The sequence below is a fragment of the Contarinia nasturtii genome, unplaced genomic scaffold (genome assembly GCF_009176525.2).
Source record: "Contarinia nasturtii isolate CC-2019 unplaced genomic scaffold, AAFC_CNas_1.1 Cnas_scaffold_630, whole genome shotgun sequence".
Taxonomy (NCBI): domain Eukaryota; kingdom Metazoa; phylum Arthropoda; class Insecta; order Diptera; family Cecidomyiidae; genus Contarinia; species Contarinia nasturtii.
Genome location: NW_022197981.1, coordinates 1581588 through 1595467, shown reverse-complemented (window position 1 = coordinate 1595467; position 13880 = coordinate 1581588). Strand labels below are relative to the sequence as shown.

Below are 13880 nucleotides of genomic sequence, written 5' to 3'. Positions count from 1 at the left end.
ATTGAAACACCAGACAATATTTATATTAGCAATACCATAGCACTTATAGATGAAAATTAGGTTCGCGCAATAATTTCGAGAATCGCCGAGTAAAATTAAATGAACAGGTGCACACGTTTTAATCAAGGATGTACGAATATTCTTGACATTATCAATTGCTCGAAAGCTTATATGGTTGAGGTTTGAACATTCCTTCAAACGTCATTAAAAACTAATTCACAAAAGGGAAATCAGATTCGATGTGTTCGTGCCAAAAGTTGGAAATGTACAAACGATTTTATGGGCAGCCACAAGAACCAAAATTGAAAAAATCATTGATGCAAGGAGTGAAATACTTATCAATGAGATTAGACGCACCAGTACACAAATCCAATAAGAAAGTTTTATCAACGACCCATTTTACGTTGTTGTTTCGGTTGAACATTCTCTATCACTTTCTCTCGATGTGATTTTTCTTCGTCGGATTGATCGTGTCGCGTTTGTCTCACTCATCAGTGGTATTTCGTTCAATTTTTGTTTCGTTGATGGCCAAAGGACACAAGATGGTTTGGCTGACGTTAGATTCTATTTTATATAAATGTTCAAGGATATGTGCCACTTCGATAAAAAAGAAATGTCCGGCTATTTCTGCTGTGATTTATCTATTTTCTCACATGAAATCAAAAGTATCAATTGGTAGGAATATATTCAGCCGATGCGTGAAGCATTCTTAATGTCTATACTTATTCAATTCATTTTTTTGTTGGGTAAATCCGATATATTTAAAAGTGTCAAATATTTTTGACAATGTCTCTACGCAACACAATAATCATTTCCGTACCCATGGGTATTATGATCATTGAGCAACGGTCCGCATGGTAGTGATTCAAGTTAATCATCTCAATTTAGAAAATGTTTCCATGACTGTTTCCCATCTTTATATCAACTAAACATACAATTCAAGAACTTCATGATATAATAAAAACTATTTAATGGAAAAGCCAGTTCTCTCACAAAAACGGCAAAGAAATTTTTTTTTTTTTTTTACGTCACGTTTTTCTTTGATGCGTTATTTTCTAATCATAACTCTCAACTGCCGTTTAGCAAAAGAATTAAATGCGAAAGAATGGATAGTCCTCGGAATGGAGAGAGAAGTTTTCCAATTATTTCAAATGCTGGCAAGAGTTATGGAGAGGGGGGGAGGAGAGAAAAACAAGGACTGTGATAGTGATGAAAGAGTAAAGGAAAAACATGTTGTTTTTTTTTGTTACAATGTTGCATGATGGGCTCTTTAATTGCTAAGCAAAGTGGCACAAACATAAAATAGACGACTATTTATGGATAGCCCAAGCATTTTTTTTTTCTATTTAATCATCATCTTAAGAATAAAATAAACTACATTTCTTGATAGAAATTACAGGCGCTAGATATTAAATAGAATCACGAAAAAACATGCAGACTCAAACTTTAAGAAACGCCAATATCCGCAACAAAACAGTTTATGACCGCTTTTTTACATTACCGCAATTGAGTTTCCATTTAAATACTAATGGAAAATAGTCGTGCATCAGTTTATTTTCACAATTTGTTCGTGAACAACGAAACGGAACTTGAATCAATTTAATTTACAAAGAAAATCAACTTCATGAACTGAATTCACATCGCCCATTTGCATTGTGGATAAATTGCAGCCACGTTTTGTTTCTCAACTATAAAACACACTGCAAAATGGATTGCAATGATTTCATACAAAATGAACATCTCTATGTCTCTCTCACCCAGAGAATAGAGAGACAAAACACATTTCCATACATTTTCTACTTGTATCTGTTTATATCTTCTACGAAGGATGTGTGCCATGTGTGATGTTATACATACACCGATATATTGAGACATATGTATGTTAAAAATATGATAAGCCGTTATATTGATGCGATTCGGCAATGCTCAATCACGTTCCCTTCAGTTATATTCCTCAATCAATAGTCTTCCTTATTTTCTCATACACCCAATCAAATACACTATGAAATGAGCGAGTTCTTTTTCTCAAAATGTGTTATCGCATATATTATCTCAACTATCAAGTGACTAAGGGGAAGACGATTCATTGTAATTTGGATTTATTTGAGTTGATTTTGAATCGATGTGACAAGTTATTTGACAGTACAAAGTCCATTTCGATACTTATTTCTTTTTAAAAAAATCAAAGTAAAACACTTTTTTCATACCAAAAATAATCAAATATATTTAATTAAAATGATAATAATTTCGTTAAAAGATATTTAGTAATTTAATTTTTTATTCCATATAATATCAGCAGCCAAGTTTACTCCAAAGTGTCACACAAACTTTCACGTGGTGATTTGAAGTGATTTTAAATATTTTCAATCTACTCGCAAAGAGATTTATTTGAATTTTTGCAATAATAAAGAGATAATTCGTTCTATTGGAATTGGTGTCACCCCTAGACAAATGGTTTGCCAAAAACATGTTATTTGAACGAAACAAAATTCCATTCATTATAATGAATATAGTATTATATAGTAGTTTTATTGCTTTCATCTACCTCTGTCATACTATTTGGTATAAGATATATTTAGCACATCGATATTCAGCATTCATGAAGACGATTTGCAATCAATTTGTTGAAGATATTTGATTTTATATTTGCTCAGCTGCCTGAGAGTTCACAAGTGTTGTGGCATATTTTGATATCATCTCATTCTAATGATTAATTTTGTTCTTTAAACTACGATCGAAGCTTAAAATATTGGTAGAGTTAGTTCATTTCCCAAAAACAGTCGAAACATTGCATTGAACATTCTGAAACTACTTTGCCGCACATTTTAAACGAAAAGTTTTTGCAGATTTTCCAAATAAACAAAAAATCAAAAAAAAATCTTGAGAATCAGGATGTAATGTGAGCGTTTAACTACTGTCTTACGATACGTTTATCGTAAAATGAGAAATGTTAAGTAAGACAATTTGTATTTGAAGAATGAGATTAGCTAAATATTGAAGCTTATCGATGATGTTATTAAGACTTCTATTTACATATAACGTGTACAAAAAAGGTCTGGTGACATTTTTGCCATACCACATATTCTTATGTGTAATTACCGCAATGTACGCATTGCATTTTATATTACAAAGGTAGCAGTATGTAACAAACGTCAGCAATGACTTTGTTTAATTGAATCAAATTATTTTTAAGCTCGAGAAAATGCCGCACCTGTTGTTACTTCCTTCTTCCTTGCAGAGAAGATTGAAGGTTGACATCGATATCAATGTATCAATGCTAAAGTTCTATTTTTTCATCATAAAAATCGCATTATTGCAATCAATAAGTGTCTGTCGATAGCAAAAATTGAAGGGTGATTGTTGAAGGTGAGCATATCATTTTCTCGCTTTTTTCTTCTTCTAAAGGCAACTAATTACAAACATCTGAAGCGATTTTCATTTGCATAAGAGTGCTTTCCTATCGATGAATGACTGCTCTACGTAGAAACTTAATGCATAAAATTCTTTCCATCTTGTTTCATTTCATCACCATTTTCACGCTGTATTTACACATAATACGTGACTAATACAGAAAGTAATTTTCATTTCATTTGCATTTTTCAGGGTTAAAAATAAATATTTGCGCTGTTGTTTCTTTCATTAGACCATTTTTTTTGCTTCTGAACATAGCTAATGGCCCCAATCCTTTGTTGTTCATTATTGTATTGATGAAGTGAACAACACAATTTTCACAGTTTAGCAATGTTGCAACCTTTTTTTTCTCGTTTCGAACCGTCGTTTGCATTAAATTGTGCACAATTGAAAATGCCATTAAGGCGAACTAAAAATCAATATAAAACTTTAATCCAAATTATGTTTGAAAAATGTGTTGTTCTCTACATTGCATAATAGCGCTTTGTAGGTGTCGACAGCAGCAAAATATACAATGTACAATAGAAAATTTTGTAATGAGTTTGTATTGAAAAGTTTTTTCAACGTAAATTGAAATTTAAATATTTTATTAGCTCACAAACCAATTTTGTCAAAACCAGGCCAAATGTTAAAAATCATGACTGGTTGCCAATGTTAATAGAAGGTGATGGGATGAATAAGCTTTTTTTTTCTTCTTCTTCCCACATTACGAGCATGGACTGAATGTTTCAACCGTTCAAATTATGGTCATTTTATCAATTACAAGATCTTGGTCCACATTATCGAGTACATTGGATTCATGCTTTAATTGTTATTCACATGAACCTTTGAACCCATCAAATCCAAAACACCTAACAACAACATGAATGAATTTTCATTCTCTAATTTTTTTTTCGGTAATGTTCTTGACATTGTCTATTCATAAAATGTGTAAGTTCTATTTTAAGCGCCGATCGTACTTTCAAGTTTGAATGAAACAAATTTTGTACGAACACTGAACGGCAAACAATTTTTTAATTCAAGCACATAGTCAAAATTGAATGTCCGAGAATGAAAGCGAGATTTCTATTCACAACTTTTTGAAATGTAACACTGCCATACAAAAAATTCTGACTGCTAGTCTGACTGTCAGCATATTTTGTATGGCGGTGTTACATTTCAATAAGTTGTGAATAGAAGTCTCGCTTTCATTCTCGGGCAATCAATTAGAGGTCGCGGCGTCATTCATAATTTTTCAATTTTTTCTATTGTGAAGGCGTCAATGTAATGCAAGCCAATGTTTCGAAGAAAGGTGTTGGTGAAGTCTCCTAAATTTGACATAGGACTCACTTTTTCTCCAACTCCTTTACGTTCTCTTTTTCTAATCAAATGAATTCAAAATGTTATAAAATTCGTCGATTTTCTCTCTTTCGATGCCTATTATACTGCTCAATGTATTAATTGAATGGAATCAAAAATAATTTTCAATGTTTATCACGTATTTTCACCCCATTCATTTTTAGATAGAATTTCATTTGGCGAGAATTTCAACGGCTGTATTTTGTTTGAAAGCCAACTTTCTGAAGTGTGTTTTTGACTTCGTTGCACAAATATGTTCTTCTGCTTGTTGGGGATATTTGGTCGTCAATCTTTAAGCATAGGATATCGATGAAGATGCAGATAAGATTGTTGTTATTTCTTATGTTATTTTTACAATAAAATATCTCATCTTATCTAGATACAATTACGTTGAATATTTTTTGCAATATTTGATGTTCTCACATTTTTTAGATATTTTGACATTTTTTTCTATTTTTTTTTTTGAATATTTTTTTTTTCTGTTTAAGAAATGTTTTTTGTGGGTGTACTTTTGAGTATCTAAATACGAAACATTTCGTGATATTCAGAGTATTGCTCAGCGCTGCTGCCATCCACAGCATACTGAAATATCTTGCTCCAAATGCGTCGTCCATCGCATGCGAATGTACGTAGCAGTTTATACATCACAGCGAACAAGAATGCATGCATTGTTCTCTTCACGATTATCTGACTCAAAATATTCAAACGATTGTATGGAGAACAATGCATGTATTGTTGTTCGCTGTGATGTAAAAACTGCTACGTACCTTCGCATGCGACGGACAGCAAAATATTTTAATATGCTGTGGATGGCAGCAGCGCTCTGGTGATATTTTCTGCAAAAAATATCTTTGAAAGTATCTAAGATACACTAAAGATCAGCGATACAAACCGAAACCAGCCAATTTTTTTTTTTGGTTTCACTTGAAAGCAAACCGGAGCAACCGGAACGTTCAAAAAATGGTTTCTACACATTAAATACATATAAAATATTTCATTGTATGTATTCACGATTGTATAACAATTGTTGGCAAATTCTCAACATTCGTTGACATTTACAACACATAATCATAGTTTTGTCAGTGCCATACAAACAATTTTCGGGACGGTTTCGCTTTCTTCGTTCAATACACAAATGAAACCAATTCGCGATATCGCTCCGAAATCGGTTTGTATGAGAGATGTCAAATCGTTTTTGATCGCTGCCTTAGATATCATCTTATCCTTGTGTTTTTCACAGACATTAGGTTTGAGCTATGGATATAGCGGCTGCTATTTCATAGCTGCTATTCATAGGCGCTATTTATCTCGTTTTAATGCATTTATGCATATTGTGCGTTATTTTCTACATCTCTCTCGTACTCACATTCAAATGTACAAAAGAATAGTAGGCTATGATATTCCTACTCGGTGTTACACACAGCACACGAATTAAATAGCGCCTATGAATAGCACCTATAAAATAGCAGCCGCTATATGCATAGCTCGAGCCTAATGTCTGGTTTTTCATGATAAGATTTGGTATTTTATCTAGATCTACCAAACATTTATCTAAGTCTACAATCGTCGTTGTTGTTGTCACAAAATTAACAGAGTATTTCATAAACGTCAAACACTTGGAAATAAATATGTCTGTACATCTCAATCAAATGTATACAATGTCAAATAAAGTCCACGAACTGTTCTCAACTCTAACGTCATTGATGTCAAATCATAATACTGTTTTCTTAAACGATCTAATGTGTAATATATTTCTTTCTTTTTGTTTATCTCATTTATTCGAGTTGCATTTAAATATTTAATTATTAGTTTTCTATTCATTTATCAAATTTTCTCCTAATGCAAATTTTAAAATAACAAAGTTTCAAGAGAAATATTGAAAAGATGTGGCTTTTAAGGGTGATGAGATGTTCTTTCATCTCTGATTCATACCACTTCTCAACAAAAACTTATGTTAACACTCAAACTTTGATTCATTCAGTCTTAGCGGTGAATAAACATGAAAATATTACAAATTTTAATTCACAGAATAGACGCTATTTGAGTTTGACGTATTTTGAAGTCAACACATTGTCGAGTGGTGCTCTCAGTAATTTTAAAACACGGCGTACGATTGAATCTGTTGAATTAGTATCAAACAATACCGTAGTTTTTTTTGTTGGTTGAAATGACTTTTCCTTTGTCTAACCACCAGTTCATTGCAAATTGAAAGTAGAATTTTCCCATTTTGGTATCTGACTTCTGATCTGGTGTTTAAAATTTTAACGGCGGTCAGTCAGTTTCAATACGAAACCACTTTTAAGTTGAAAACCAATTCAATGAATGGGAAATATTGTTTAGTCTGTTTTGGTTTTTGTGGGCTAGGCCAGTCAGAGCTATATAATATATATGATTTCGAAAATACATTCACTTAAAATAAATAAAAAAAAAACGGAGGAAAACACATTCCGGTAATACGATGCAATTTTTAGAAGTATACAAACATAAAAGTAAAACAATACGATTAACTTTGAACTGACACATATTCACATTAAACACGTACAGAAAGGAAGCGGAAAAAATGTGTTGCTCATTTTTCATGTTGAATCTCACATGTTATCCGGCAGGTAAGGATGTACTTAATTACGAACGCATCAAGAATGTTTGCACACACACATATATACACAGTACAATTGATGTTAATTGTTGGTTCGTTCTCTGTAATTTGATAAATTCTCAACACCAACTAACGATTTCCGGCAAATAGAGCAAAAATACTTCATTTAAATAACTCTTTTAAACGTTTATATCCTAGATAGAAAAAAAAAAGCTCACAACAACAATAGATTTGGAAGTTTGCTACTTACTAATATATTATATGCCTTTCCGTGTATAGATGTAACCACTTAATTGAAATTTCGTTCAATTTAGACAGAAATTTAAATTCGAAAAAAAACCATTTCTCACTGCAAATAGAGCAGAATAATTGATGACAATTTTTAAATTGAGTTCGGCGAAATCGAAAAGAATGAATTGCTAAAATTGGGTAACCGGGCGATAATTAAAGTTTTAAGCATTCAACTTAAATGGTGTGCGATATACGTCCTTTTATTTGCTGTGTTTCATTATCTTGGACTTTCAATAAAGTGATTTATTTTATGAATTTCGGTATTGTTTGAGTGTAATACGGCAAGCATGAAAAATTACATTGAAATTAACTTATTTTGTGAAAAGAGTAATTCGAATCTCATCATGGATTCTATTTATTCCGAAAACCAACCGAACTTGAGCTTTCAATCTTTTGTTTTTTTTATTCCTGTCTTCTGCAGAAGAATGACACGTTGCTAATTGTAAAATATTTTAATTTAATAAGTATAAGTCGAATATATTTGTTCCGGAATATAGAAAAAAAACTGAGGAAAAAAGAATTGATTACTCGAAGCGTAACGTGAGGCACAAAATATTAATCAATTTGATATTTAAAATGGTTCATTGTATTTTGAGTGCGAATCAATGTAAAAGAATAGTTTTATTTTTATTGCCATTAGAAATGCAATACCTATGCGGAAAATAATCGAAAAGCACGCCAGAAACACAGTTTTATTTGCAAAACTCGTGCGCGCCCACACACATACATTCGATAACTGCAATAAAATTACATTTTTTTTTTCAACAAGTTCTTAACGGTTCGTAAGCACAACGTTTTGCAAAACTATATTTTTAAGTTGTCATCAAGTACCTCTATTTGAATTCCGAAATCAAACTGTCACTTGAAATGTGTAACGGTATTTTCTAAACTTGATATATAACTTCTTTCAAATGATTCGTGTTGCGAAAAATTTGTTCGGTTATCGGTTGCGTGTCGTTGGTATCGTTGGGCCGAGTGTTGGAATTTATCCATCCAAATGACATGAAGTGTGCGATACAACTGAATGAAACAAGCTCTAGTCGGTAGGTTTTGAGCGCGCGATGAATCAAAGTAAATGAAGAGTGTGCAAGCCAAAATATTATCACATTTGTTCTCAACGAGAATGGGTCTCGCGTTCTCCTTGCTGTATCATTGCGGCGATATACGCATTCAACATTCTATTTCGCTCACAGGCGATTTGAGTAAACGTTTGTGTCGATATCACATCCATATACACTGACAATGCAGCACGAGAGAAAAGCACGTTCATATGTCACATCCAAAGTTGGATGCCGTTGTTGTCATCAACTGTCTTTGAACAAGCGCGCGAAAAAAATAAATTCATTGAAAAATAATGCGAGGGATACATTCTTTTTCGCCGAAAAATATCGGTTTTGGAAAGTTATTTGTCTAATTTTAATAAGCAGAAAAATAATATTTTCTTCTGTAGAACGATCAACTTTGGCCGTCGTCGGACTCATTTTTTTACATTGTACAACATGTTTATTTATGAATTGTACAGTTGTTTTTATATGTGGGAGTCTATGTTCATTAAAATTTGATTATTTTGGTGTGTTATTGTTTTTGGTTTGTACATGCTACGCAGAAAATATATGAATTCGGATGTGTTATTATCAAATCGAATTGATTCAATTCAATCAACTCCATAAACACATTTTCCATTACACATCAGTGTGTGTGTGTGTGTGTGTGTGTGTAGCATTATGAAGATTGAACACATTTGCTAGGGTATTTTCTTTTAAATAGATACATTTAGCTCGAACGTTTGAAGCGTTGTTGAGAAAATCACACACAAAGTTGTATCCCGTAGTTTTATTTTGAGAATCTAGATTTTTATCCAATTTTTTAGTGCATTCGAAAAAATCTCTCATTTGGAACCAAAATGTGATTCAAAACAATGCACACGCTTTTATATATTTGATAAGGTTACACAATCGTTTCGTTATTTCCACCGGAAGTGCTATGCGTACTTTTTAAATTCAAGCAGATTTAAATTTTGCAATTTAATCTGATGTACAATTAAATAGAGAGAAAGAGATGGATGAGCGTCAGATAACGAAGAAAAGATAGTGAATTTTGAAAGAGAGAAAGGGAAAAAGAAAAATATAGCCAGAGTTTACGTTAAAAAATTATTATTAGCTTGAATAAATTATCCTGAATGCAAATTTTACATCTCACATACGAAAACTCAAATGGTACTTTCAATAAAAAAACACAATTTGAAAAATCATATAAAAGGTGTGCGTTGGCTGTGAATCAAATGTTAAATAGCGCCGATTTCGTGCCCGAAAAAGAAATCTTACGTACAAATAGAACACGTGAATTTCACTTTAGTCACGTACCGAAACCAAAATAATTTACCAAATTAATAGAAGAGTCTGATTGGTAGTTTAAAAAAAACACCGACCACAACGAAATCCTAAAAGGTCACGTTATTGAACGAAAATCCATTGGTTGTTTCCAAACTGAAAGAAGGCATTGTTACTCTGTTTGTGCGAGAAAAAGTGGTGTTATCGCCGTTTGAATTTATTGTTCTCCAGTATGGTTAAGGATAAAAGTAACTATTTGCCATGCGAATTCATGCATTTTAGTATAATTGCACACGTTTAGCGAATATAATTCATGTGTTATAAAAATTAATATCATTAACGGAACAGCGTAAGAGCACATATATATTTAAAAAAAAAGAAATCCCACGGCATAACCAATTTATTTTTTCAAGCGAACGTTGACTGTGATAAAATTTAAGTTCTAATGATATTCTAGGAATGTTGTTTCAATTCCAAATTTCAAGTATGGTTTTCTTTTCTCCCAAACACAATGCGGAAGGAGGAAATGTTTTTGCAAAATTACCGACATAAGCCACTGTTACGTAACTTATCACAATAACACTATGAGTCATACAATTCGCAAATTTGAGGGCAATATAAAACATGTCGACGCCACCAAAAATGTACGTATTGCATTTCAGATGGTTTTCTTCGGCAGTTAAATATGTTGTATTTTCTTTATTTTTATATAAGACATAACATCGTTTGTATTATTGTGGCATTTTTTTATTATGGTTGCCACAATGAACGACGATATAGTGTATATTCTAAGTCGCATATCCAAAGATGATGAAAGATATCTGCTACTTTTGCTAGACACATCGGTTCACAAACAAACACATACGGATATGTATCCATTTTCGATGTCAACAGACTGTATATGTGAGAAAATGGTAATGCTCACACCAAATGTTCCCCTATTTCACAGTGTGTTTGGAATATGCAGCCAAAAAATTCATTTTGGAAAGGAAAAACTCAAAAAATTGAAACACATAATTGTGAATAACACAAAAGCGGCTATTTTTTACCAATAATAAAAAAAACTAGCTTTGGCTAAGATTAAAATTTATTTTTCTCATTGCGATTTAAGCGGGCAGCCCTGCGGGCTCAAAGGTGATGCTTGCGGGCTTTTAATATCCAACTTGCTTAGAGATATATCTTTAAATTCAAGTTCCAAATGTTGTACCTACCTATACTTTGACATTTATATCAATTTTGGGAAAAAAAAATAAATATTTCCAGATAAAGAAAACATACTTTGTGAAAAGTTTTGTTGAAGTGATTGATTTGCTCTCTAGAGGCTTATTGATATAAATACACATTGAAAAAGTGTGTACGTCAACAACATCAAGAAATCGGAAGGCTTTTAATGAGATGATGAAATAAAAGAGACGACGATATGGTTATCTTTGTACGTCTTTGTATAAGCTTAAAATCCATCGAACCATTTCATATTTTGATTGGTAGAATTTGTGATTGGAATCTATAAACTTTCCTATTTATTTTTGGTTTTAACATCACTTCTATCTCATTTTTCTATTAAATGTGAGTCAAAATCCAAAGAAGATATTTACATGATAATAGATAATGTGTTTAAAGTATTTCAAACTTTCAAATCAGATCTAATATAAAATCCTGATTCCAAAATTGTATAACCTTGGTATATAAGCATTCGCGGCGTAACCAATCCTGAAGAGGCAATGAACTGCATATTTTCATGAATAGTCTAATTTAATGAGGCGCATCTTGCTTCCGATACTTTGTTCGTCCTTGCAAAACGAGACTTATTTAAAACAGTGTGTAGGTCAAAAAAGCTCTTCAGATTTAATGGAATGAATGAGAACAAGGATAAAAGTGAGTTTTGACCATTACCTTATCTATAAATTGAGTGAAAACATGACTTAAAACATTTGAATATTCCCAATAGTAAAACATCATACCAAATAATAAAATATATACAAAACTACATTATGAATATCCGAGAACATCCGAGAATGAATGTGAAATTTCTCCTCCGCACTTTTTGTATGACGATGTTACATTCCAATTAAATTTAAGCAGAAGTATCACATTCATTCTCGGGCAATCTTATGGTCATGGAACGAGTGAATAAAAATAAACCCAATGCAATTTCAACATTGAGAAACCACCTTTTCAGTCATCTCTTGATCTTTTGCGCCTATTGCTCAAATGACACACGCTTACAGCGGAAAAAGGCACTGAACAATCACAGCAAAACATCAATTAGATTTCTTTTTTTAGCTTTCCTCAGAGATGTAAAAAATCATGAGATATCACATCAAAATATGTTGTGACAGGAAAAATTCAAATATCCTTAATAATATGTGTCTACCATAATATCGAAATTAAACTGAAGAGAATGTCATAAACAACGCACGGTTTATATACGAACTATTTTGGATATTAGAGCTTTTCTAATCTATAGACACAAACCAATCCTTCTCCTGGTTTAAATTCGTTTAACATCATACTTAGAGCGAGAGGTTAAAGTAACCAATGATTTATCTTTGCATAGATATATGCTTTGCATAAAAATAGGCAACTCCATTTAATGGTGAATATATGAGTTACCACAGTTGAGGAGAACTGTGTCATATTTTGTTTGTCATATTTGTTTAGTTTGTGAATGATGTTTTGATACTGCCAGTGGCTTTTGTACATAAAAAAAAGATAATATTTGCACAAATATAATAAAAATATTTCCAAAAATGAGTAATCGAATAAAAATTATACGAAAAGAAAAAAAAGTTAACGTTTTGGAGCCAGAAGTTCAAATCGAAAAACAAAATAGAACGTATGTTCCAACAAAGACAATAAATGCTTCAAAGATTGCTATGAAATCAATTTATTCCATTCAGCAAGAGAAATTTGATTTATTTTTTTCTGAACTAGTTGGTGAAATCTACGTATTGCCCACAACACCACAACAGAAAATAGAAAAAATACAATTTTCAATCTTATGGGAGAACTCATCGACAATTTTTTTGAACTGAACATCGCATCTATTGAAGATCAAAACAAAGAGGTTCAACAACAAATCAAATTACGATTAATAAAAACACAACAACATGTATAGGAAAAAAATCATTCTTTTGATTCATCATATAAACGAGAAAAAGAACTCCAAGCATGCGCTTCTTACGTTGCAACGATGGAAAAAGCCATTGGAATAAAATAGAAGTCAAAAGTAGATGTTAAAAGTGAAATGCCAAAGCACGACGACAATGACAGCTGGGCAGCGCAGCAACTTCATTATGGTTGCCACTGTTTATGTTGGGTGGTACAAATTTGTACCATTTTTGATTTAGGCGATCGACATTTTTGCCATTTTTTAGTTTTGCTGGCAATCGCACCATGGCGCTACTGTCAACGTTGCTTGTCATCGTCGCGCTTTGTGAAATGCCGACTCACAAAATCGCACAGCCAACTTTTGAAAACATTGAAATCTCTTTTTGAACAGACAGAATTTAAGAAAACATATTTCGAGTACTGCGAAAAATCAGATCATGTGTGCTCAAATGGTGTATACAGAAATTTCTGTTGTTCATCTACTTGTAACCAATATGAGTTATATAGAGATAAAACAGCAATACACATTCAGCTCGGAATCGATGACTTTGATCCTTGTGATGCACTCAAATCAAAATCTGTGATTCAAAAAATAAGTGGAATTTATTTTACCATAAACAATATTCCAGATTCATGTCTATCAAAACTTGATAACATGTATTTGATTGCATTATGTGAGGCCTCAAACCATAAACAAGACGAAACTTCATTCGACGATATTCTGACGCTCATTTTAAAAGAAATTCAGGAATTGGAAATAAATGGAATTACGGTCGATGACAAAATACTCAGGGGATCTATAA

The 13880-nt window shown here is 32.2% G+C and overlaps 1 long non-coding RNA gene across 1 annotated transcript in view; it reads right to left on the bottom strand.

Moving 5' to 3' along the window:
• LOC116340017 overlaps nt 1-8632 on the bottom strand; it is a 32719-nt gene extending 24087 nt beyond the window's left edge. The window contains exons 1-2 of the long non-coding RNA XR_004201055.1: nt 8468-8632; nt 7596-7694 (exon numbers count right to left, since the gene is read on the bottom strand). This is a non-coding gene — a long non-coding RNA (uncharacterized LOC116340017). The remainder of the gene's footprint in view (nt 1-7595; nt 7695-8467) is intronic.
• Between the last annotated feature and the right edge of the window lie 5248 nt (nt 8633-13880).